Here is a 27,608-nt window from a genome sequence, read left to right on the forward strand (position 1 = left end):
TCGGAGCCTGGAGCCTGCTTCAGATTCTGTGTCTCCTCTTCTCTCTGCCCCTCTGCCTCTCGTGCTGTCTCTCTGTCTCTCTCAAAAATAAATAAATATTAAAAAAAAAATTTTTTTAAAGAGATGTTATTCCCATTTCATAGGGAAAGAAACAGACTTGTACAAAGTCACTTAGATGATACATAGTTGAGGTGGGAACTCAAAATTCTGTCTGACAACGAAAGCCATATTTGCTTTTAACACGCACAGCTTCGTGTCACATAACACAGCTGGTGAATGACAGAGCTGCCGTGGGAACCTAGGTCCTGAGTCAGGAAAGTTTCACAGTTGCCAACAAGGGCAAAGTTAATTTTGTTATCCATCCATGGCAAGAGTTTTAAGCTCACAAGAAAGATCTTGCAATATTTCCTCCTCTCTACCTATCAGGGAGCCTAAAATCTGCACAAAGATGAATTGCTATAATTAAAGATTGATTAGGGGGTACAAGGGCAAATTAGCCTGCGAGGGTTAAGACACAATGTCTTAACATGTGCAAGAATAAAAGGGCTCTGGAATCTATCCAAAAAGGGTTGATGTAGTAATCATTTCACTATGTATATGCAAATAATCGTGTTCTATGCCTTAAATAGATACAATTTTTATTTTTAAATAAATTAATTAAAAAGCATTAAAAATAAATTTGACTTATAAGAAATTTTAAAAAAGTAAAAGTGAGAGAACTTTTTTGTTTCATAAATTTCATCTTTGGATTAAAAAACATCTTAGAAAGATGAGGAGGTGGGGTATAGAATAAAAGAAAAGCTGAAAATATTAGTCTACTTCCTGACATGAGGCAATTCAGTTCATCTCTGAGCCCTACCTAGTAAAATGAGGGGAGTGCTTAGAATGCTGTAACATCTACAGTTCTTTTCTAGAATCCCTAGGTAAATGCTCAGAAGGGGCATGGCATGATCTGGAGCTGAGGTGGATTCTGAGCTAAAGATTTTGAGTGGTTTTATGGTTGCTTGTTTGTAGCACAGAACATTTTTGCTGACGTTGCAAAAAATTGTCATGGTAACCAGAAAAATAAGTTTCCAAATCCTTGGAGTACCCCTTAAGGGGAGGCAGATGTCAGTGGGTGTTCCTTTGCAATTAAGGGTGCTTGAAGGTTTTAGCTGATCAAGTCACTTTCAAGGTAGTGTTCTAATACATTTGCCCTCACCACAACTCACTGGGAAGCAGCTGTAGTAGGGCAGAAAGAGTGCCAGGTCCACTGGAGTGGGCAATGAGAACACCGAGGCAGTAGTTCTCGCTGCTGGTATATATTTTGGCATATATTCTCACTAGCAGGTATATATTTTGTCAGCATCCCAGGTGACATCATTGTGTAGTCGAGGTTGAGCACTGCTGAGCTGATTTTGAGTCCTACATCCACAGCTTCCTGTCTGGCTGTGACGTCTTGGACTGGCCTCTTCACTTCTCCAAGCTTTGGGTGCTTCCACTATAAAATAAGGTAATAGAACTAGCTTTGCAGGACAGTTGTGAGGCTTAAACATGAAAGTGCCTGTCACCATAACTTCAATATTAGCTGCATTTGACTTAGAACGAGCATGGAATTCGGAAACCCACTTTTTATTTTTTCTAATTTTTTTATTTTTTAGATTAAAATCGCCCTTGCTGTCCATTTCTACCACTTTGAGGGTCTGGATTCTGTCTGCACAGGAACACAACAAAGAACCTACCCCTTCCAGGTCATTTTCCTTCCATCTTAAATCCTACATAATAATGACGCTGCATCGGTTGGCCTCTAAACAGACCCTGGTCATTTCAGCCGAGCTCAATCACCAGAGGAATAGCCAGGCCACACTGAGAATGGATTTTTTTCCCCTTTAACTACATGGGAAGGCAATAACTGTAGCTGTTGAGAACATGAAAGCTGTAACTATACCGTGTTTGAATCCTTGTTCTGCTACTTCTTAGTTTTTGACTTTGGGCAAGCTGTTTGCCTAGGTTCCTTATCTACCCAAGGAGGGTAATAATAATAATTACTTTCGGGAGTTGCATGAGGATGAAATCTATTAAAACATATAAATTAGGGCAGTACCTGGTATATAATAAGTGTTCTTCAAGTGTTCCCCATTTTATTTGCATTGAAATGATCAACTCTTAGATTTCCCAAAAAAGAAACACATAAATCTTACCACTTAGAGTTCAGACAATGAGCAGACCCCTTGATCCCCGGGTTATGAGGGAGTGTGCCCCGGAGGTGTGGAGCTCAGCCTTAAGCACTACTGGTCTCTATCTTATTTGTCCCAGACTACAACTGCTTTATTGGACCATGGGTTTTACAACAGCATCCACCGTGTGTGTCATCCACCTCTGTCCCTATCTTCTCAAAGTCAGCTATAAAGACAGTAAAATGTGGTCCTTTTCTCCTCCCTCTTTCACTTTCTTCTCTTTCCTCTGACCCTTAGAGATTATGGGCTGGCTGTGGCATTCCACCTAGGCCCATCTTCCCTGGCAGATACCCATAGTACAGGCAGGCCTCTGGATGGCATAGTGATCGCCATCATCATTGTGGCAGCTGCCATGGGGAGCACTGGGCTGACCATTCTGCAGTCATCCGCTTACTGAATTATCCCAACAACTCTGAGAAGTAAGCATATAAACACATTCCCATTTTACAGATTATTAAAACTGAGGCCTACAGTGGTACACGAACCTGCTAAGATCCCATATCTCATACATACGGGATCAGGGACCTAAGCTGGTAATTCATTGCCCTTTGCCAGCATGCCCTTGGGCTGGCTCCACTGCCCTGGGGGATGGGGCTCCCCCTCCTGGCTTTCGAGCTCCTGAGAAAAGAGTAGAGTTTAGCTTCTACCATTGACAGACCATTGCCTTCTCCAAAACGATCTCCATCCAGACATCAGGGAAATGACCATCATATTAAGTGAGAGGATCCATGCAAAAACACAGCTTGATCTAAAAACTGCTGTGTAAGAGTTAGGTATCATTTTCAGCACCATCACATAGGGACTCATAAGTATTTGCTGAAAGAATGCATGCTTATGGCTTTTCCTTTCAGGGAAGGAATGAAGTAATAATAACAAAAGTTGGCCTTGGCATTACCAGAGACCTGTATTCAAACCCCAGCTTTATCATTTAAGTGGTGTGTGACCCTAAACAGTAACAATAATAATGGTAAAAATTGTGTGCACATGTACCAGCATCTGGTCTGGTGCTTCAACCTCTAATATCTTACTTAGTTCTTCCAATGACACTTTGAGATAGGTATTAATATCCCCAATTTACAGATGGAGAAACAAAGGCTCAGAGGAGCTAAGAAACTAACTCAAAGCTGCACAGTTTATAGTAGCAAAACCAGGAATTAAACCCAGATCTACATTATTTCAGAAGCATTGCTCTTAAGTTTTTTGAAGGATTCCCTATCTGCTGAACTTCAGTTCTGTCTGTTTTTCAGAGTGATCATGGGGATCAGTTCTACTGTATACAACCTGTCCAGTAATCCAGAACCTAGATGTACATTTAAAGGCAGGTGGAGCACAGGAAACAGTAGTTTTTTACATGGAAGAGAGCAGAGGGAGATCTTTTATTAGTGATACTAAAATACACTTCTGTGCTTATGATTTATGTGATAGGGTCACGTCCTTATGGGCAGATAGGACCATGCATAAGGATTTTTGCCACCTCCAGATTCCCCATGAGGCTGCTGTATCAGCATTATGTGAAAAGCACATTCCAGACAGGTGGAGTTATGAAATCTACAATGTGCTTCTCTGGCTGTGGCCACTGCTCCTGGTGTGAATATCTCTAATCATTCATTCATTTCTCCTCTGGGAACTGGCAATCTCCATCATCATGTTACCAGGCAACCAAAACAGCACCTGCATCAGGAGGTGAGCAAACCAATCAGGACGGTCAGGGGAGGAGTTTTACCTGGTTGGCCTCGGTGATGGAAAGAGGGCTCTCTGGGTTCACTCAGGACTATGGCTGCTGGAATCAGCATCAGAGCTGAAGAGAACTCCGGAAATTTGAAACCTCCCATTTTAGGTAGCTAAGTGGGGGCCTGGTTGTGTAGGAGTCAAGTCTTCAAGGTCGCACAGCAACTCCAAGGCAGAATCAGGACAAGTCAGATCTGATCCCTAACCAAGTGTTCCATCCCTTATACTTTACTGTCCTCATTTAAAAATCATTAATGGGGCACCATCTATATATTAGGCTCTCTGTGTAGTGGGTGGGGGATGCAGAAGGCATGTAGACCATTCCTCAGTCATCTAACAGTTATGCTTATTATGCTTCCATATTTAGGGCAGTATAGCATAGTGGTTAAGGGCACAGGTCCCACAGTCAGAGCATAAAAGTCAGCTTAGGCACTTACCATTTATGGGAGAATTCAGATTACTTAACCTTTCTGTGCTTCAAGTTTTCTCAAATAAAATGGTGCTAAGGATGAGATAAAAGAAACAACTCGATTGTGTTGTTGTTAAGCCTGTCCAAAGGAAGTTTCCATCAGTATTGGTCATCCTTGGTAAAAACATGTGGGGCACTTGAGCTTGGACTCTGGAACCAGGCACCTTGCCAGAGTTCAAGCCTTGACCCTGTCTTGCACTCATTACATGATCATTGCCAAGTGATTTAAAATGTCTATGCTTTAGTTTGCTTATCTATAAATGAGTATAGTAATAGACCCTCATAGGCTCATTATGGAGCTAAAATAATTTAATATACATAAAATGTTTAGAACAGTTTCTGGCACATAATAAGTGCTCTGTAAATTTTAGCTAATAGGATTCATCAACAAATATTTATTTGAGCTCTCAGGATGTACTAGGTACTGTCCTAGGAGCTGGGAGGTATAAAAATGAACAAAATAGACAAGTCTTTCTCAGCCATCATAGAACTATGTTTATTATTACAATTGTAATCACGTCCATTTACTTCTCGACTCCTGCAGCTTAAAGGTGGGGCAGGTGTTTTGTTCACAGTTGTATTATTACCTGTGTCTGGAAAAGGTCTGACAAGAGGTACATGTTCTGTAAATATTCGTTTCATGAGTGCCAGGCACTGCACTAGATATAGAACAGTCGTTCTCAGCTAGGGATGGTTTTGTTCTTCCAGGAAATATCGGACAATGTCTGGAGACATCGTTGATTCTTGTGACTTGGGGGAAGAGGGTAATGTGACAGGGAGGCTACTGGCATCTAATAGATAGAGGCAAAGGATGCCACTAAACATCCTACAGTGTCCAGGACAGCCTCTCACAACAAAGAATTACCCAGCTCCAATGTCCAGTGTGCCAAGGTTGAGAAATTCCGGTATAGGAGAGAAACAAAACCTTATAAAGACTCCTTCCCTTCAGAAACTCATGGTCTAGCAGGACCATGATCACATAGCACACTGAGTGCTGTGTGGGAATCATGAGAGAGGACTCTGAGGACATACAGAAGAAGCAGCTGAACAGCAGAAACTTCTGGTGGAACTGATGTCTGAGCTGACTCTTCAAGGACATGTATTGTCTTCAGGCAAATTCTGTGTGCCCTGAAGGATGTTACAGGGCTTGAAGAATGTGTGTGTGTGTGTGTGTGTGTGTGTGTGTGTGTGTGTGTGTGTGTGTTGGGGGGCAGGCAACATGCATAAAGTCTTAGAAGTAAGAGGGAGTTTGGTTTTAGTAAAGTGCAAGAACCAGAGCAGGAAGCAGAGGCTTGTGCAGGAGGTCACGGGGAACCCTATGACACATAATGCGAATGTTGGGCATGATGTGGCCAGCCAGAATTTCCCAAAGTCTGTTCTCTAAGCACCATTATTTAAGATGTGCCCAAAAAGGGCCACAGTCAACTAAGAATGATAATGTGCTGAATATTACTTCCCCCCCTTTTTTTTACTTATCCCCTCTTTTAGAGATTTAGAAGACTCATTAGTATCATAATCCTTTATTAAAAAAATTTGATTCAGGGACGCCAGGGTGGCTTAGTCAGTTGAACGTCAGACTCTTGGTTTAGGCTCAGGTCATGATCTCATGGTTCGTGGGTTCAAGCCCTGCATTGGGCTCCGTGCTGTCAGTGTGGAGCCTGCTTGGGATTCCCTCTCTCTCTGCCCCTCCCCACTTATGCGTGCTCTCTCAAAATAAATAAATAAACTTAAAAAAATAAACTTGATTCATTTAACTTAATTTATCCCAGAGTCTTCCACAGTTATTTGACCATGAAAACTTCCTTTCTAGACATCTGTCTACATGGAGTCTACAGACCTTCTTTGGGAAGAGGAATCGTAGGAGAACTATTGACTTTCTTCAAGCAGTATCATGGCTGGATTTGTGTTTTAGGATAATCTCCTTGGCTCCTGTGTGGGGTAGATTCAGAAGGTAAGAAATATCGATGTGTATTGTTCAAGCACTTGTCAAGTTGATGTGACGTATTGACCGCTGGGCTGTCTCCCCCACTGGACCTGGTATAGTGAGCATACTTATTAATCATTGTGGCCCCAGTGCCTAGCTCAGCTTGGCAGATAGTAAGCACTTCCATGCATTTTTTTGAATGAGTGGATATTGTTTTTAGTTAGGCACCGTAGTAGCCATGGAGGCTGAGCAAATCAGATGCATTTCCTGTTGTCATGCAGTTAGCAGACTGGTGAGCATGTGGTAGGCACTTTATACACGTTTATGGACTGAGCAGATGATTACCATAAATAAGACAGAAAGTGGCAAGGATCATAATGGGGTGAGGCCTGGGAATCTGTATTTTAAGCTAGTTCCTTGGCTACTTCTGATGTCCAGGAGCTGGTATTTGGGAAGCACTATGCTGTCAATCACAGATGATGTGTCTTTGATTGGCCAGCTGACATCAAGGCCCCAACCTTCGGACACTGGCTGTTCCTGACTCTTGCCACTTGGGTCCTCGAAGCCCCTGGTCTCATTGCCCCTTAGCCACCACCATGCCTTTCCTGATCCTGCTAGAATCCTCTGAATTGAGCTTGGAGTGCTATGGGTCCTTTATAGCCCAAATCCTAATGGGAACCATCTCTAAACACTGAGTGAGATGTTTGCTTCTTGTTTCCGCCTCTCAGTACTCTTTCTGAAACACTCATGACTCCCTCATGCATTCCTGAGTCTACATGATTGTCTCTCAAAAGTTGCTTGAAGACAGCTATGTGGCAAAACCTATTTATGTTTTGATGTAGGTTGTGTACACATTATAGCTCTATTTTGTTTTTGGTGTGAAATTAAAAAGAAGGAGGAGGAGGATGGGAGGCAGCAGAAGGAGGAGGAGGAAGAAGAAGGGAGGAGGAAGAGAAGATTGCATGGTCTTTTAGGAGAGATTGTGAGACTTTTCTTCATTTTGTCCTGAAAAGAGTTTACTATGGAAATGAAAACAAAAAAAAAGTCCCTGATTGACTAGTTTGTGACAAGTGGAATCATTGCTTTAATGGTCTGGTTAGAAAGGGAATAGTTGTGATTGCCTTAACTGGCAGTTCTGAAATTTTGGCATATGAGTAAGTTTCACCAGAATTGTATGAAAATGAAAAATCATGCCCAGGCCTCATCTGAGATCTTCTTAATCAGGGTCTCCACAGGTAAGGTGCAGGAATGTGCATTTCTAAAGATAGTCCCTAGAGATTCTGATATGTAATCTGACTAGCAGGTGCTGGGCTAAGGTTTGCTGGGTGATGGACTGCTTCCTAGCCAGACACAGCCTTCTCCTCTCAGGAAGTCAGCTCTGATTCTCTTTGCCCAGCTCTAAGTCCACCATCCCAGACCATAATTTGTAACCCCAGATCCTTTTTCATTCTTTTGGGCCCTGCTTGTGCCAGAGAAGGCTGTTCACCATCCTGGCTGTCACACACTGGTCTAGGAAACTCCAGGTCTGGCTTCTGTTCCAGCTGCACTCCCCATGAGTCCCCAGCACAGACATTTCTGAGCAATTTTTCTTGCAACTGTCTCAAGGGATATGCGTTTCCTATTCTTCGAGTTGTTAATTTCCCTGATGATGTAAGGATCATGTCAACTCTCATCCAATTTAAACAGGTCATCTATTGACTGGCTTTTCTTCCCCTTAGGAGTTAAAGGTGGTAGCAAAATGCCTCCTCCTTCTGCTCAAGCAAAGACTGAGGATTTGTTTTATTCCCTTTAAACGTTATTCCCAAAGTTTAAATAAAACTTGCTGATATTTTCTCACTTGCCTTCACCAACAATTTTTTTTTTCAAAATTTTGAATGTATATTTATTTTTGAGAGGGAGAGAGACAGAGTGCAAGCAGGGGAGGGGCAGAGAGAGAGGGAGACATAGAATCTGAAGCAGGCTCCAGGCTCTGAGCTGTCAGCACAGAGCCTGACATGGGGCTCGAACCCATGAACCCTGAGATCATGACCTGAGTCGAAGTCGGACACTCAACTGACTGAGCCACCCTGGTGCCCCCACCAACAAGTCTTTCTTGAGAAGAGCAAAGTGGTTTGCCTTTAATGGAATAAAGGGGCTTGCGTGTCCTAACCCACGTCTTTAGTGAGTGGGAGTGAAGTTCTAGACTGAAGTTTGCCCGTAAATAACCCTGATTACTGGACCGTGGGTTAATCTCTAAATAAAGTCATATTTTTGAAAGTCCAATCTAGCAATCAGAAGGAATTTTAAAGGAATTTTAAATGATACTTGGCCCTCTTGAGGACCAATAAAAGGAGTCCATTTTACAACCTAGAGCAACTCTCTAAGATCCCCTCCAATCCTCTCCATTCTGTCTCACCCCCATGGGTGCTCCAGAATCCATTCTAATGAAATGCCTCAGACCCTAACACCCAGCCCCTATGGCTTTTGTAGCTTTTTTTTCTCTTTTCCTTCATTTTGGATCTCTAGACCTGTCTCTCCATTCACATTCTTTCAATTCTTCTGAACTTATGTCATAAAACCCTAATAACAGGAATAGTAGGCCAAAACTCAACTAATTGCTGAAGAGTAAAAAAAACAAAAAAAACAAAAGGGTTTGAATGGGGGTGATGTAGAGCATATGGAGGCTGGGAACCTAGACATGCTGATAAATCTTGTGTCTTTCACGTGTGTGTTTGGGGGTATCATCTGTACTACAGATCATAGTCCCATAAACAGCCACTGTAATGATATTCCTATGGTATTCCTATAACTGTCCCACAGAACTTGAGGACGTTTGGACCTCCTGTCTCTCCTAACTAGAGGTTTCCTTACTGTGTCTCTCTCCCCTTCTCATCATAAACAAGCTCATTCAAGCTATTCCTATTATGTTTCTGTGCTGTGAACTCATGTCAACAAGAAGGCATGGTGAGCTGGCTGAATCAACCAAGGTTGAGGTTAGCATTTGTAAACGTTAGGAGGAGAGGACAAAGCTTTGTTTCAAGCCTTCTTCCTCACTTTTCTTTAATGCCTGTGTCTCTTGCTCCTTCATTCGGACCGCCTCCCACCTTTCCTTTCCTTCCATAGAATTCACTCCTTCACACATCCTTGTGATGTAGAATAAAATATCTCTGATGAGATCTCCCCCATACTGATGATTACAGTTATCAACTGCACAAAATGGCCTTAAGAAAAATATGTAAATGAAAAATAAGTTATGGTTTCATAATAAGCAGATCTACAGAAGAGAAAAAAAATCCTGTCTTTAGTCTTCTGTCTGGGAAGTTAGTAAAGGGGGTACCTACTCGAAGGGCCTAGCTACTTTATGTCTGGTTGGCATGTTCTCTATCTTGTGACACTTATTGAGCCCCTATTATGTGTCAGATACTGTTCTAAATGCTTTATACCTATTAAAATTTTCAATGTCATAACATCCTCATAAGATGGTTGTTGATATTATCCACATTTTACTGATGTGTAAATCCAGGATCAGAGAGATTTAGATACTTGCCCAAAGTCACTCAGCTTGTGACTGGTAGAGTCAGAATTTAAGCCAAACCACTGCTAGACCCTGAATTATTATCCATCTTTTAATCCAGGTAACTAGATTGATTCTTTTTGCTTTAATTTTTTTAAAAGATTTTATTTTTAAATAATCTCTACACCCAACATGAGGCTTGAACTCACAACCCCAAGATCAAGAGTTGTATGCTCTACCGGCCTAGCTGGCTCAGCTAGCTATATTCCAGCACAATAATTATGTTTTTGTAGCCTGAGGAAGTAAAAGTTGGGAAAGAAGGGAGGAATAGTAGCTAATCTATGCTAGATATGAGGTTTGAGGCCAATTCTGACTTCAGATCTCATGGCTTTTTAACATTTGGGCGGTTGAAGAAATTCATTGGCAGTGACAAGGAAAATCTTTATGCCAGTGTTTATGGAGATTTCCTTCATGCTTTTTCTATAAAAAAAATGTATTTCAGCCCCCTTAAGGGAGTAAGTCACCTGTGCCCCATTTCCTCTGCTTCTGCCTGCCACTGTTTTATACCATGTGGTGGCAAATTATCTCATTATTCCTCACAGTGCCCCAGTGAGGAATCACAAGTCAGACAGTCCTCATTATACAAAAGAGGTAACCGAGACTCAGAGGACTTGAGTAACTTTCCATGATTACATAGCTAGTACTTGAATAATTGTTGGAAGCATCTTGGAGGAGAAAGATTTAGGGTGATCCTTATTTATATCAATAGAGACTCCTTGAAGACCTTTACACTGACTATTATAATAAATGTAGTCTTCAGTGATTAAATCTATAAATCTGTATTCCTTCACAGAGGCACATTCTTTTCCCTTTCAGCCTCTCATAGCTGCTTTAATGGAATGGGATTAGTGAAGCACGCAAATGGAAAGTTTTCCTTTCATGAGCTCTGAGAACTATCTACCTAAAATGTATCTTCCAGACAAGATGATGTCATCCAGATTAGACATGTCCTTAGAGACTGATAACATGCTTACTGGGAGTGAGTCACCTTCCTCTGGGACGTCAGAATTAGGCAGCATCAAATCTAATAAACACTGATAGGCTGGAAAGAATTCTAATGTACTCAATGATGTCAAAGAAATGCAGTGTCTGAATCAGGGTCGGTAGTAACTTGGATCTGTTTCTCCTCTAATGAACCTTGAAACTTGTTTCCACCCATGCTTTCAAATTCAAATATATTAGGAAGGATATAGGGGATAGGAGATAGTAAATAACAATATTAGGAAATGAATCTTCCTAACTGACTAAATAAGGATTCTTTTGGAGCTAAAACCAGAGTACCTGACTTCTTTCTTGATTCCTGTTTAAGGAATTGTCACTGCATGCCATACGCATGTCACTAAATATATACACAATTCTTCTGCTTGGTGACACCAATACACTTGAGATGAATTATAACTAGATTAGTTCTAGGAACTTAGTTCTTGGCTTCAGATGTGTGGCCTCGTGGATGCAAATATCCCTCTCTGTTCCAGGGACTTGTATTTGGTAATTTCTAGGATTCTTCCTAAGATCTTTCTGGATATTTAATTTGTGTGTGTGTGTGTGTTCTGAAATATCAAATCTTTATGAATTCTGAGAGGAAGGATGTTCCTAATTCTAATAGGTTTTTGTCTGCTGTCCCTGGTGCTGAATTGTACAAGACATTAGGGTTCCAAATGTGTATATTTTCAGCTGGTAGGGGAAAGGTAAAAGAAATAAAACCAAATGTTTAGACTTCATAAAGACTTATAGACCTGGATATAGTATTATCCATATGAACAAAATGAACATGTACAAACTTAAAAGAAACAAATATATATTAAGTATATTAAATATTTGTGAGGGAAAGACTCTGTGTCTCTATTTTTTAGTAATATATCTCAAAGTGGGTTGGTACTTAGCCCAGAGTAGATTCTCAGTGAATATATTTTGAGTGAATAGTGAATAAATTCAGGCATAGTGCTCAAAAGAAGTGAAGATAGAGTTAATGCTCAAAAATGGGAGCTCTACTCCCAAATATATAAAACAATCACAAACATAAGCAAACTTATTGATAAGAATGTGGTAATTTTAGGGGACATTAATACCCCACTGACAGCAATGGATTGATCGTCTAGACACAGAATCAATAAAGAAACAAGGGCCCCGAATGACACATTGGATCAGATGGGCTTGACAGATATATTTAGAACTCTGCATCCCAAAGGAACAGAATATACTTTCTTCTCAAGTGCACATGGAACATTCTCCAAGATAGATCACATACTGGGTCACAAAACAGCCCTTTATAAGTATCAAAGAATTGAGATCGTACCATGCACACTTTCAGACCACAATGCTATGAACTTGAAATCAACCACAGGAAAAAGTCTGGAAAACCTCCAAAAGCATGGAGGTTAAAGAACACCTTACCAAAGAATGAATGGGTCAACCAGGCAATTAGAGAAGAAATTTAAAAATATATGGAAACAAATAAAAATGAAAATACAACAATCTAAAAGCTTTGGGATGCAGTGAAGGCAGTCCTGAGAGGAAAATACATTGCAATCCAGGCCTATCTCAAGAAACAGGAAAAATCCCCAATACAAAATCTAATAGCACTCCTAAAGGAAGTAGAAGCAGAACAACAAAGATACCATAAACCCAGCAGAAGAAGAGAAATAATAAAGATCAGAGCAGAAATAAACAATATAGAATCTAAAAAGACTGTAGAGCAGATCAATGAAACCAAGAGTTGGTTTTGTTTTTTTTTTTAATTTTTTTTTTCAACGTTTATTTATTTTTGGGACAGAGAGAGACAGAGCATGAACGGGGGAGGGGCAGAGAGAGAGGGAGACACAGAATCAGAAACAGGTTCCAGGCTCTGAGCCATCAGCCCAGAGCCCGATGCGGGGCTCGAACTCACGGACCGCGAGATCGTGACCTGGCTGAAGTCGGACGCTTAACCGACTGCGCCACCCAGGCGCCCCAAGAGTTGGTTTTTTGAAAAAAATAGACAAAATTGATAAACCTCTAGCCAGGCTTCTCAAAAAAAAAAGGGGAGAGGACCCAAATAGATAAAATCATGAATGAAAATGGAATTATTACAACCAATCCCTCAGAAATACAAGCAATTATCAGGGAATACTATGAAACATTATATGCCAACAAACTGGACAACCTGGAAGAAATGGATAAATTGCTAAGCACCCACACACTTCCAAAACTCAAACAGGAAGAAATAGAAAATTTGAACAGACCCATAACCAGAGAAGAAATTGAATCAGTTATCAAAAATCTCCCAACAAGTAAGAGTCCAGGACCAGATGGCTTCCCTGGGGAATTCTACCAGACATTTAAAGCAGAGATAATACCTATCCTTCTCAAGCTGTTCCAAAAAATAGAAAGGGAAGGAAAACTTCCAGACTCATTCTATGAAGCCAGCATTACTTTGATTCCCAAACCAGACAGAGACCCAGCAAAAAAAGAGAACTACAGGCCAATATCCCTGATGAATATGGATGCAAAAATTTTCAACAAGATACTAGCAAATCCAATTCAACAGCATATAAAAAGAATTATTCACCATGATCAAGCGGGGTTCATTCCTGGGCTGTAGGGCTGGTTGAATGTTCGCAAATCAACCAGTGTGATACATCACATTAATAAAAGAGAAGAGAAGACCCATATGTCTTATTGACATGTCAATCGATGCAGAAAAAGCATTTGACAAAATTCAGCATCATTTCTTAATAAAAACCCTCGAGAAAGTCAGGATAGAAGGAACATACTTAAACATCATAAAAGCCATTTATGAAAAGCCCACAGCTAATATCATCCTCAATGGGGAAAAACTGAGAGCTTTCCCCCTGAGATCAGGAACACGACAGGGATGTCCACTCTCACCGCTGTTGTTTAACGTAGTGTTGGAAGTTCTAGCATCACAGACAACAAAAGGAAATCAAAGGCATCAAAATTGGCTATGATGAAGTCAAGCTTTCACTTTCTGCAGATGACATGATACTATACATGGAAAACCCAAGAGACTCCACCAAAAGTCTGCTGGAACTGATACATGAATTCAGCAAAGTCGCAGGATACAAAATTAATGTATAGAAATCAGTTGCATTCTTATACACTAATAACGAAGCAACAAAAGACAAATAAAGAAACTTATCCCATTCACAATTGCACCAAGAATCATAAAACACCTAGGAATACACCTAACCAAAGATGTAAAAGATCTGTATGCTGAAAACTGTAGAAAGCTTATGAAGGAAATTGAAGAAGATGCAAAGAAATGGAAAAACATTCCGTGCTCAGGGATTGGAAGAATAAATATTGTTAAAATGTCGATCCTACCCAAAGCAATCTACACATTCAATGCAATCCCAATCAAAATTGCACCAGCATTCTTCTCGAAGCTAGAACAAGCAATCCTAACACTTGTATGGAACCACACAAGACCCCAAGGAGCCAAAGTAATATTGAAGAAGACCAAAGCTGGAGGCATCACAATCCCAGACTTTTGCCTCTACTACAAAGCTGTAATCATCAAGACAGCATGGTATTGGCACAAAAACAGACACATAGACCAATGGAATAGAATAGAGACTCCAGAAGTGGACCCACAAAAGTATGGCCAACTAATCTTTGACAAAGCAGGAAAGAGTATCCGATAGAAAAAAGGCAGTCTCTTTAACAAATGGTGCTGGGAGAGCTGGACAGCAACATGCAGAAGAATGAAACTAGACCACTTTCTTACACCATTCACAAAAATAAATTCAAAATGGATGAAGGACCTGAATGTGAGACAGGAAACCATCAAAACCCTAGAGGAGAAAGCAGGAAAAAACCTCTCTGACCTCAGCCGCAGCAATTGCTTACTTGACACATCTCCAAAGGCAAGGGAAGTAAAAGCAAAAATGAACTATTGGGACCTCATGAAGATAAAAAGCTTCTGCACTGCAAAGGAAACAATCCACAAAACTAAAAGGCAACTGACAGAATGGGAAAAGATATTTGCAAATGACATATCGGACAAAGGGCTAGTATCCAAAATCTATAAAGAACTCACCAAACTCCACACCCGAAAAAGAAATAATCCAGCGAAGAAATGGGCAGAAGACATGAATAGACACTTCTCTAAAGAAGACATCCAGATGGCCAACAGGCACATGAAAAGATGCTCAACGTCACTCCTCATCAGGGAAGTACAAATCAAAACCACACTGAGATATCACCTCATACTGGTCAGGGTGGCCAAAATGAACAAATCAGGAGACTATAGATGCTGGAGAGGATGTGGAGAAACGGGAACCCTCTTGCACTGTTGGTGGGAATGCAAACTGGTGCAGCTGCTCTGGAAATCAGTGGGAGGTTCCTCAAAAAATTAAAACTAGATCTACCCTATGACCCAGCAATAGCCCTGCTAGGAATTTACCCAAGGGATACAGGAGTACTTATGCATAGGGGCCCTTGTACCCCAATGTTTATAGCAGCACTTTCAACAATAGCCAAATGATGGAAAGAGCCTAAGTGTCCATCAACTGATGAATGGATAAAGAAGTTGTGGTTTATATACACAATGGAATACTACTTGGCAATGAGAAAGAATGAAATATGGCCTTTGGTAGCAACATGGATGGAACTGGAGAGTGTGATGCTAAGTGAAATAAGTCATACAGAGAAAGACAGATACCATATGTTTTCACTCTTACGTGCATCCTGAGAAACTTAACAGAGGACCACAGGGGAGGGAAGAGGGAAAAAAAAGTTACAAAGAGGGAAGGAGGCAAACCATAAGAAACTCTTGGGAACTGAGAATAGACTGAGGGTTGATGGGGGGTGGGAGGGAGGGGAAAGTGGGTGATGGGCATTGAGGAGGGCCCCTGTTGGGATGAGCACTGGGTGTTGTATGGGAACCAATTTGACAATAAATTTCATATTAAAAAGTAAAAAAAAAAAATAAAACTCCTTGATAGAAGTGAGGAAAATAATGGGAGCTCTATAGTCAGACTGTCAGAGTTCACATCCTGGTATGCTACTCACTAGCTGTGTGACCCTGGACAAGTTGCTTCACCACTAGCTGATATACTACCTCAAAGTCTATTAGGAGGACAAAAGAGTTAATATACAGGGTGCCTGGGTTGCTCAGCCGGTCGAGCATCCAACTCTTGATTTCGGCTAAGGTCATGATCCCAGAGTAGTGGGATAAAGCCCTGTGTCAGGCTCCATGTTTAGCATGGAGCCTGCTTAAGATTTTCTCTCTCTCCCTCTACCCCTCTTTTCTGCTTGTATGCCTTCTCTCTCTTTCTCAAATTAAAAAAAAAAAAGAGAGTTAATATACAGAAGCTGTTCAAAACTGAACCTGTAACATTGAAAGTGCTCTGCATTATTATTTTTTTAATTTTTTAATGTTTATTTATGTTTGAGAGAGAGAGACAGAGACAGAGAGACAGAGTACAAGCAGGGGAGGGGTAGAGAGAGGGAGATACAGAATCTGAAACAGACTTCAGGCTCTGAGCTGTCAGCACAGAGCCCAACGTGGGGCTTGGACTCAGGAACCATGAGATCATGACCTGAGCCGAAGTCGGATGCTTAACCAACTGAGCCACCCAGGCTCTCCTTTATTTTTTGTAAATTTTTAAAAAATGTTAGTTTATTTGAAAGTGCTATGCGTTATTATTGTTATTATACTTCTTTTCATTCCTTTTGTCGAGGATATATATGAGTAATATATTCTAGACACATAATAATAATTAAAATTTATTGTGAGATTATTATGCAGGAAACATTTTAATTTACTAATTCCTTACGACAGTTCCATGATCTAAGTGCTATTATTATCTCCATTATAAAGTGAGGAACCTAAGTAACTTTCCCATGGCCCCATAGCAATTTTAAAACTAAGATTTGAGGGGCGCCTGGGTGGCGCAGTCGGTTAAGCGTCCGACTTCACCCAGGTCAAGATCTCGCGGTCCGTGAGTTCGAGCCCCGCGTCGGGCTCTGGGCTGATGGCTCAGAGCCTGGAGCCTGTTTCCGATTCTGTGTCTCCCTCTGTCTCTGCCCCTCCCCCGTTCATGCTCTGTCTCTCTCTGTCCCAAAAAATAAATAAAACGTTGAAAAAAAAAATTTAAAACTAAGATTTGAACCTAGGCTATCTAGACCCAAAATCTGAACCCTTAAACACAACACTTTACTGCTTCTCAATATTTTTGATATCCCAAGTTGGTGATATGGAGGGCAGTCTGTGTCTGGAAGCAGCATTTTCTGTAGATGAGAAGGTAATGGCTCAAAGAGAGTTCGCAGGCTCAAAGATTTTTTTAAGCTAAATATCTTCCTTCAGTATTGAGCCATACTACTAATCTCACAGAAAACATGATGAATTTCCAACATTTCTGTCTTTTTTCCTTGAGGAGATAGGAAGGGAAGGGGTATTTTTTCCATTCCTTTTCCAATGAACACAATTAGCATGTCGATCCTAAACATATACTGTGTATATCATATCAGCTAATCTTGACACAGAGATTAGAACATGTTATGCTTTTTGGCTGACTGTCTTCACCTCTAGTCCAGTTATTAAAATAATTTCAATGACCCATTTTTAGTTTATTGGGTCAATATTGTAAACTTGAATACTGAATATTCTTCACCTGAAATTCTGCTTGCATGCTGAGTATAAATAAATTGTAGTTCACATCCAATGAGGATGAATGTGCTTTTACACCATTGTTTTGTTTCCATTTCTTTTCAAAACGAGGTTCTTTTTCAGAGATATCTGAATTGCATGTACTATTTTCAATTTGCAGTAAGAGACTGGCATATAAAAGAAATAATGAAAGCTACATTATTATGGTCCCAGAAGATAACTGGTAATGGTGTAATCAATTTTCTCAGGGTTATTTCTTTTTTCCCCATTTTTGACTGCTCAACCTCCATCCATCTGAATGGAAAATGTTAAGCATGTGCTGATTGCTGTTGGGCATGTACTAAATTACTAGAGTATAGCGGCTTTACAGATAGATTGGTTTATACCCCTTAGTCTGCCAAGTTGTCATCATTTAGCCTTGTTCATCTGAGCTATTTTCTTTTTAGTCAGTGATAGGCATGGCTATAATGCACCTTCACTGTGACATGTACCAGGATGCTCAGGCAGAAGGAGCTAACATTTATTAAGCATACACTCATTAACTTATTACGTTCCAGGACCCAGGTTAAGTTCTTTGCTACATCATTTCATTTAATCCATGCAGTGACCAATTAAGGTTTATATTGTTATTGTTCCCATTGTATAGACACACAAACTGAGGCACAAAAAAAACCCCACAACCATTTCCATGGTCATACCTGTGAGTTATGAAAATTGATGGCTGGTATTTGAGGCTAAGTGGTCTGACTCCAGAGTCTATACTCTCCATTGGTATGTTCTACTGTCTTCTGTGTGCTCATGGTTTTCAAATCCTTGCATGTCAACTCATTAACAATAAATTAGCTTTTATTTTGTGCCAGGGACTGTGCCAGATACCAAAGATGCTAAGATTATTAAGATGTAGTCTCTAAGGCACTCATGGCTTAATGTGAAATTTATTGTAATCAAGGCATAGAGTTCACAGAAGAGAAAGTAAAGAAAGAAAACCTCCCTCAAATGGGAGGATGGGATTAGAACTCAGAGCCAGCTCCACAGTGAGATGGTCCCGGATGTAAGTTTTAAAAATTCACAGGAAACAGCACATGCAAAGGCGTGGAAGTATGAGACAGGTGAGAATAACTCATAGTGATTGGAAGCATGGACCCTGGAGCCCAACTGCTTGGATTTGAATCCTTGCTCTACCTCGTGACTGGTGGCAAACTCCTTAGCTTCTCTGTGCCTCAGTTTCTCATCTATACAAGAAGGATGACAAAACTAGTAACTCCCTGATAGTGCAGTGGGATTAAATGGGTTAAGGTCCACAAATCACTCAGAGAAGGGCCTGGCATATTTATTTAAAAAGCACACCATAGTAGTTAGTTATCACTCTTATTACCCACAACCTTTATTATTTTTGGTGCCTGTTCCTCCTTGTTATATGAAAGATCATACCAACTAGACTGGACCACACACTGTCATCTTTCAAGCCTGTCCCAGCTTTCCAGAGGCATCAACTGTTACCAAACCAAGTTTCCTCACAAAACAGATTGGCAAGAAGTGGCCTTACTCTCCTTTCAAACCTTGAACTGTCTGTTCTGCTGAGGATATCCCAGGCAATTAGTGCTTCTTGGAAATTTCCATTCAAGGCACAGTTTCACTCTGGGCCACAAGGAAAGAAGGAGAGGAAAGGATGGATGCTCTGCTGGAGGAAAAATCCATCAAAACGAGTCGCTGCCCTTCTCCCCAAACTGAAATCATTGGCCAGAGTGACCCACTCTGGCCAATGCTCAGGAACTTGTCTTCAGGAGAAGCCATCCTCCTAGTACTAGGTTTCTTAGGACCAGAGGCAGCTGGCAGGTAGGGATAAGACTTCTGCTTACCTCTTCTCCTTCTCAAATGTTCTTTTGTAGATCGTAGAGTAACATTTTCGTAGGTGAAAATCCTGTCATAATCCTACTCAGAAAACCTGAGTTCCAGTCCTAGGTTTAATCTTAACTAAGTAATAATTATAAGCACTTATGTCGTGTTTACCATGTGCCAGACAGCGTTCTACACATGATACTTTCATCAACTCATTTTTTGAAGTTTTTTTTTATGTAAAAAAAATTTTTTTAATGTTTATTTATTTTTGGGAGACAGAGAGACAGAGTAAGGGAGGGTCAGAAAGAGAGGGAGACACAGAATCTGAAGCAGGCTTCAGGCTCTGATCCTTTAGCACGGAGCCCGACGCAGGGCTTGAACCCACGAAGCACAGGATCATGACCTGGGCTGAAGTCGGACGCTCAACTGACTGAGCCACCCAGGCACCCCAAAGATATCTTTTTTTTAAGTTTATGTTTCAGAGAGAGAGAGAGAGAGAGGGAGAGAGAGAGAGGGAGAAAGAGAATGAGCTGAGAGGGGCAGAGAGAGGGAAGCACAATCCAAAGCAGGCTCCAGGTTCTAAGCTGTCAGCATGGAGCCTGATGTGGAGCTTGAACTCACAAACTGTGAGATCATGACCTGAACCAAAGTCAGATGCTCAACAGACTGAGCCACCCAGGTGCCCATCATCAACTCATTTAATCCTCACAAGAGCTTAAGTGATTTGGTATATATATTGGTCAGGGTAAACTAGTTATGCTGTGATAACAAACAAATCTCAGTGGTTTGTTTCTAACTCATGTATGTTCGTTGTAGGTCCATGGGAATTTTGTTCCACACTATGTTTACCCCGGGATTCATGCTAACAGAGAAATCTCCATCTGGAATGTTTCACATTTCACATCAGGGAGAAGAAAAGGACAGATTACGCACTGGCTCTTAAAAACTCTCATATGGAAACGACACAGTTACTCAATTCACAATTCATGGCCATACCTAACTTCAACTGGGTATGGAAGAGATATCTTACCATGTGTCTGAAAGAAGAGAACCAGAATGTTGATGAACAGTTCTAAGGTTACCATAATACAGTATTTTTATCAGCATTTATAGATGAGAAAACTGAAAAACAGAGAGGTTAAGTAAGTTGCCTCAAATTACCTAGTTTTTAAGTGGTAAAGCTGGGATTTCAACTCTAGTGGTCAGCTCCAGAGACTGCTCTTAATAACTGTGCATAGACCTTTTCCAAGGCACTGAATCTATCTAAATTTGTTTCTTCATCTGCAAAAATGGGGAGAAAAATGCTTTCTTCCGTATCTCACAAGGGTACACTCAGAAGTCATCCATCCAGGCATCTATCCAAGCATCCATCCATCCATTCTTGCAGTAATTGACATGCCTATTGTCATGCCAATTGACATGCCAATTATTGCTCTAATTGATGTGAATCAGTAGTGAATAAGACTAAGTTCCTATGCTTGTGGAGGGTACATTCCTCTATACCATATGAAACATTGGGTAAAAATAAAATAAGGGAATGGATCAATGAACAAGGCAAGGATAAATGCTCTGAGGTAAATAAAACACAATGATATTGTATGGTCTGGATTTTGTCCCCCTAAAACTCATATATTGAAGCCTTAACCCACAATGTGATAATATTTGCAGATGGGGCCTTTGGGAAATAATTAGGTTTGATGAGGTCGTGAGGATGAATCCTTCATGATGGAATTAGTAGCTTTATAACAAGAGGAAAAGAGGGATCACTCTTTCTTCATCATGTGAGGACACAGTGAGAAGGCAGCCATCAGCAAACCATGAGTTCTCACCAGAAACTGAATCAGCCAGCACCTTGATCTTGGACTTACCCAGCTCCAGAACTGTGAGAAATAAATGGCTGTTGTTTAAGCCACCCAGTCTATGCAGCATTCTATATCCTGCATAGACTGATTATATATATGATAGAAAGGCACAGGGTGGGAGAGGTGCTCTTTAGAGTGGGAGATCAGGGAAGGACCATCTCAAGAAGTAATATTTGAGCTGAGTTTATCATGTGCACATCTAGGGAGCAGAGAGAATAATAAGCAAAAGGCTCTGAGGCAGGAACGAGCATGGCATGTGTGAAGAACAGAGAGCGGGTTAGAGTAGTTTGAGTATAATGAATGAGGAGGAAAATGGCAGGTAATGAAGGTGCAGAAGGAGGCAGGAATGAGACCATAAAAGATAGATATGGACCGTGAGTTTTAAACCTTGTTTTTGGGTTAAAAACCCCTTTGATAATCTGCTGAAAACCACAGACATGCTCACCGGAAAAGACAACACTCACAGAACATTTTACGTATAGTATCAGGAGTTTCACAGTCCCCAACTCTTCTGTCCATCTAGACCACAGTTTGGAAACTTGTGGAAGATGTAAAGATGTTTTGAATAGTACATAGGGAAAGAGAAGGGAGAAAGAAACTGACATTGTTTGCAAGCTTTCTCTGTGCCAGAAGCTTTGCCAGTTGTAATAAATTATTTATCATATTTTTCAAAATCTTATTTGATAAATGATGAAGCCAGGTATCAGGTAGGCTAAGCAATAGGCTTTAGGCTAGCCAGGTAGTAAAGGACAGACAAAGAATTTGAATTGAGGTTGGCTTCACAACAGAGATACTATTATTAGATGTAGGGTCCAGTTTCATTCTGCCAAGGGTATTTTTATTATTAGGTGAAGGGTCTGTATTTTCAACCAGCGGAGGCAGTATCCATTTCCTTTTCAGCTCGCTCTAGTTGAATAGCCGAGCAGCTCAGATTCTGTTTCTATTTCTTTACATCCACACTGATTACAACGTCAGTCTTTATTACTCCCAGCAGAGCAGTGAAATATAATCCCTACACCACTACCAATTAAGGCAGCACCAACTCTATCCACATATGTTCTCTCTGTGTGAATGCCAGAAGACCTGCTACAAGAGTTTTCCAGTGGTTTAGTATTCTGCTCAAAAAGCTCATTTGCCAAGCATCATCTTTCTTAATTAGGAACCTAATGTATTACAGCCAATCCTTTAAACAAGAGGAGGATGGTGACCTGAAAAGGAAGCATGACCATTCATTTCAAGATAATCAGCTTTGAAGCTGCTTGACAATAGATATTGATTTCTAGTGCCTGAAAAACCTCCTGAGAGAGGTTTCTGGTCTCAGCAGCCCGAGCAATCTGTTTGTCTCCTTATTCACTTACCATATGAGGCCAGGAAATGACCTATAATGTGATGAGCAAAGAAACTACCTTCTCTGAAAAACCACATGCATGAGAATGAGTGGAAGGATCCTCTTAGACTAACGTGAAGGAGGATAAGCAAACCATTCATTCCATTTTCTTACCTCTTACAGCCTTCTATTAAAGGTAATATTAGCCATCCTTTAAAGAACACACTCTATGTTATTTCCAATGTCAAAACGCTATTGGTTTTATCACCCAGTTTTCAGGATGAAGAAACTGAGGCGCAGAGATGTGAGTTTCTTTTCACAGTGTCACACAGCAAGTGAAAGCCTGAGCTGAGAGTTGAAATCTGTCAGAGTCTAAAGTTTTTTTTCTTCCACAACACTAGGCTGCCTCATTTTTCTAGATATGCATTTTCCTCCTTTGACTTTCTACTTGCTGAAATTAATTTTTTGAGCCAGTAAAGTCATCATCGTTCAGAAATAATGACACCATATTGGTGGAATTTGGCTTCTTTAGTGTCTTACACAAGTATCTACATACGGCAATAGAGCTAGGTTGCAATACTACATGTTGCCAGTAGGTGCCACTATCTTATCTAATGCACTACATATTCAAAAATATTTACTGAATACCTAGTATATGAAAGGCTCTGTTATAGGTGCTAGGGATATAGTCATGAACAAGACAGAGTCTCTGCTTCATGACATTTCCATTCCATTGGGGAAATCTGAGCCACAAGCAAATATATATCAGACAGTGATCAGTGGAATAAGTAAATGCTGAAATTTGAGGCTTCAGGCTCTGAAATACATCAGCTGTTTGAGTTTGAAATATGTTATATTCTAGTGACATGAAACCAGCTGCCCTGTAAGAATTCATCTCTCAGGAAATGTCCCTGCAACTAACTCTGTTCGGCGAACCAGTAAAAATGACCAGCGTTTCCATGTCCCCATTGAAACAGATTAGGAAAGAAAAACCTCCTGGGACTAGAGTTTACATAGTTTACTGGCTGAGTGTACCATCACCTACAAAATAAGTCCCAATCCAAGCATGCTCTATTAGGCCCGTTATGATCCAACTGACCTCTCTAGTCCGATCTCTGGCCACACCTTTTTCACATTTTACGGCCTTATAAGCCATATTGCTTCTCATTCCCCACATGAGTATACTGTTTTACCCCTTCAGGCTTTTGCTAATAATAACTACTACATTGGGAAGCTATTTTAATTTTTTCTCACTTATATAATCCCTAATCCTCTGGTTAGGGACCAGCTAGACCTGGTGTGGTCATATCCAGCTATCACCACCTCTAAGAAGTCTTCCTTGTTTTCCTCAATCTAAGTTAGATTCCTGTTAGATTCCTAAGTAATCCCTGTTCCTTCTTCCACATCTTTTGGATCCTATCACTTGACTTCCATACTGTTTTACCATGAGATATCTTTGTGCTTCATTTTCTTTTTGAGGCAAGGAACTAGATCGTATTCACCTCTATATCCTCTTTGCCTAATTCAGCACTGTCCAAGAGAAATATAATGCAAGCCATATATGTAATTTAAAATTTACTAGTAGCCACATTAAAAAGTAAAAAGAAACAGATGAGATTCATTTTCATAATGTGTTTTACTTTACCCAATATATTCAAAACATTACCATTTCAACACATAATTGATGTAGAAAATAATCAACGAGATGTTTCAGAATCTTTTTATCACATTAAGTCTTCAAAATCTGGCGAGTATTTTGTGCTTACAGCCATGTCAATGCAGAAACTAAATTTCCATCAGAAATACTTGGTCTATGTTTAGATTTTACAAAATTTATTCTCAAAGTATAACCACATGCTCAAACTGTTCCAAACATACTTAAAAGTTTTCTAAAAACTGAAATAAATACAAAAATATCATCTTCCTTTAATATTCAAGTCCACATTGACAAAACTGGCTCATCACTTTTAGAACAATTAGACTTTCAAGCTGAAGCATATCCATTTCAAAACTATGTCCACAATAGATTCACCAACTCTTCTGTCAATTCAACGTTAGCAGTGGGTTCAAAGGGTATTGCATAAATTGAAAAGTAGTTCTAAATTTACCAGTAACAGAAAAATTCTTCAAATTTTTCTTGCCATTTTTTTAGCCAATGTACATAATTTTGTTAATTGCAATGACAATCTTCTGCATATTGACTCCCATTAGAAAAATACATAAAATTATTATTGATCTGTGTATTGGAATTTTTAATTCCAGCAAATTCTCATACTAGTCATGCCGGGTCAGAAATAAGCTTTTCCTTTTCACTAAACTTCAAATTTAGCCTGTTCTTTTGTAGTGTCATATTGGCTAGGAAAGTTAAGTCAGACTGACATTTTTGTCTTTGACTTACTGAATTTTATTTCAAAAAAATCTTGAATTAGAGTTAACAATAGAGTCGATTTTTACAAAACAACTCAACTGATAAGTATTGGCAAACCCCCCCACCAGATAATTGACTTCATTGTCTTCTGTTTTGTTCAACAGATGTATAAACTGGCAATGATTCACAACATTTACATACATGCACTAAAGAATTTTAACAACTGTAAACAATAACACTTTTCATAGAGTATGCTTTAGAAGCTTAATTTTTTTAATGTATGTTTTTAATGTATATCATACAGTGAAAAATGTATATCATTTTTTGTATGTTTTTTATGTATGTTTTTAATGTATATCATACAGTGAAAAAAAATAAAGTATCAGGACACCTGGATGGCTTAGTCTGTTGAGCGTCTGACTCTTGGTTTTGGCTCAGGTCACAATCCCAGGATCATGGGATGGAGCCTGCTTAAGGTTCTCTCTCTCTCCCTCCCTGCCCCTCTACCCCACTCATGCTCTCTCTCTAAAAACTTAAAAGTTAAAAAAATTAAGTGTTTTAAATTAAAAAACACTTTAAAGCTAGAGCATCATCCATCATAATAGGAACTTTTATTACATCTAAGTAAAATTCTTCTTTGACAGATACAAAAGATTTAAAATGATCTATGCCATAAATTCTGTATTTTCAGTTCTGTATTAACAACATTTATTGTAAATCTGAGACAACATGTACCCAAAGTATTAATTAGGCGTTATCTCACATTTACCAATTCATTGAAAGATGAAAACAATACTTTAAATTTTACAAATTTTGGATTAAATGATTTTGATACCATTAGAATGATCTTACAGTCCTTAGGCAATTGTTTGCTGGCTTAATTGAAGATCTTCCACTTTTTGTGAAGTATCATTTTTAGTATTTTCCTCATAATTTTCTAAAAAAAATTTCATAAGTATAATAATAGTTCATTTTACTATCTATCAAAAAACAGTTCTGTGTATGTATGTGTAAGAATTTGTCTTATGGCCAGAATTACAAGCTCAGATTCTGTTAAAAATCTTTAAAAATTTTTGATTAATGCTTAATTCTGATATTAGGTGACTAATTTAGTCAGTTATTTTTTGACTGTTGAGAAGAAACATCAAATTCATCATATTGCTGTAAATTTTCCTAATATTGTCTATTATTTTTATTAATTAAATAGAGATCTTTTTTTATTCTACTGCAATAAATTGCAATTGCCATTCATTGTAAACTTTTCTTCCAATCTTTTCTTTTCTATTCTGATCATAGTGTTAGCTTTTGCATTTCCACTTAATTCTGCATCAGTTGTCTGCTTTTGTTTTAAAAATTTTAAATTTATCCATACCTGTTTTTTTATATTGAAAAATCTAATTGTATTACAATTAAAATAATAGCAAGATTTCAATTTAATTATCCATGAAATTTACAGTGGCTGGAGCTGTCAGCATAAAATATTCTAAGAGGGGCGCCTGGGTGGCGCAGTCGGTTAAGCGTCCGACTTCAGCCAGATCATGATCTCGCGGTCCAGGAGTTCGAGCCCCGCGTCGGGCTCTGGGCTGATGGCTCAGAGCCTGGAGCCTGTTTCCGATTCTGTGTCTCCCTCTCTCTCTGCCCCTCCCCCGTTCATGCTCTGTCTCTCTCTGTCCCAAAAATAAATAAACGTTGAAAAAAAATTTTTTTTTAAATATTCTAAGAAACACATTACCATATTGCATGTATAGAAAAAGAATCATTCAAGCTGAATCAACCCATCAACTTTAACTAGACCAGTGATACGTTTATATATATTAGTGGAAACAATCCATGTACCCAATAAATACATTACTATACAACAGTACTGTCTTATGCAATACAAAAGCTAAAGTGAAGTGTTCTTTTACTGAAACAAAGCTGTGTTTAATAGAAAGTATTTTACAGTATTTACATTTTAAAATTAAAATTTTGGGGTGCCTGGGTGGCTCAGTCGGTTAAGCGTCCGGCTTCAGCTCAGGTCACGATCTCGCAGCTTGTGAGTTCGAGCCCCGCGTCGGGCTCTGTGCTGACGGCTCAGAGCCTGGAGCCTGTTTCAAATTCTGTGTCTCCCTCTCTCTCTGACCCTCCCCTGTTCATGTTCTGTCTTTCTGTCTCAAAAATAAATAAATGTTAAAAAAAAATTAAAATGAAAATTTTAAGTAATACAAATTAAACAATATTAAAAATTCAGTACCTCAGTACTGACATTAGTCCCGTATCAACTGCTCAAAAATCACATGTGGCCAAGAGCTACTGCCCTGGACAGCACAGACCTAACACATTGTATCCAGTCAACAACTATCTTTTGGATTAATGGACCCAGGTATATAACTTTCCCCACCTTTACATTTGAACCTTGGCAGTTAAGACCTACACAGAGTTGCATCACACTCAACTCCTCTCTAAGATCAATGGCACGGAGACACTGTTCAAGTTTTAACCGACCAGTGGAGATTCTAGAGGTTGGAGTAGTATAGACAACCATGTGTAGTTGAAGGCAGCATGGTGCAATGGAGAAAATCATCAGACTTAAGGCCAAATGACTGGGATTGTAGTTTCCACTCCCTAGCTCATTAGTTGGGTGTGTTAGATTTCTTCCTTCCTGCCCTGCCCAATGCGGGGCTTGAACTCATGACCCTGAGATCAAGAATTGGTTGCTTAACTGACTGAG

General features: G+C 39.7%; 1 long non-coding RNA gene across 2 annotated transcripts in view; it reads left to right on the forward strand.

Moving 5' to 3' along the window:
- Window positions 1-27,608, forward strand: part of LOC123590674 — a 97,085-nt gene that overhangs the window by 4,482 nt on the left and 64,995 nt on the right. For both annotated transcript variants that reach the window (XR_006708913.1, XR_006708912.1), the window contains exon 2: window positions 6,224-6,364. This is a non-coding gene — a long non-coding RNA (uncharacterized LOC123590674). The remainder of the gene's footprint in view (window positions 1-6,223; window positions 6,365-27,608) is intronic.

This window comes from Leopardus geoffroyi, chromosome B4 (genome assembly GCF_018350155.1).
Source record: "Leopardus geoffroyi isolate Oge1 chromosome B4, O.geoffroyi_Oge1_pat1.0, whole genome shotgun sequence".
In the NCBI taxonomy this organism is placed as follows: domain Eukaryota; kingdom Metazoa; phylum Chordata; class Mammalia; order Carnivora; family Felidae; genus Leopardus; species Leopardus geoffroyi.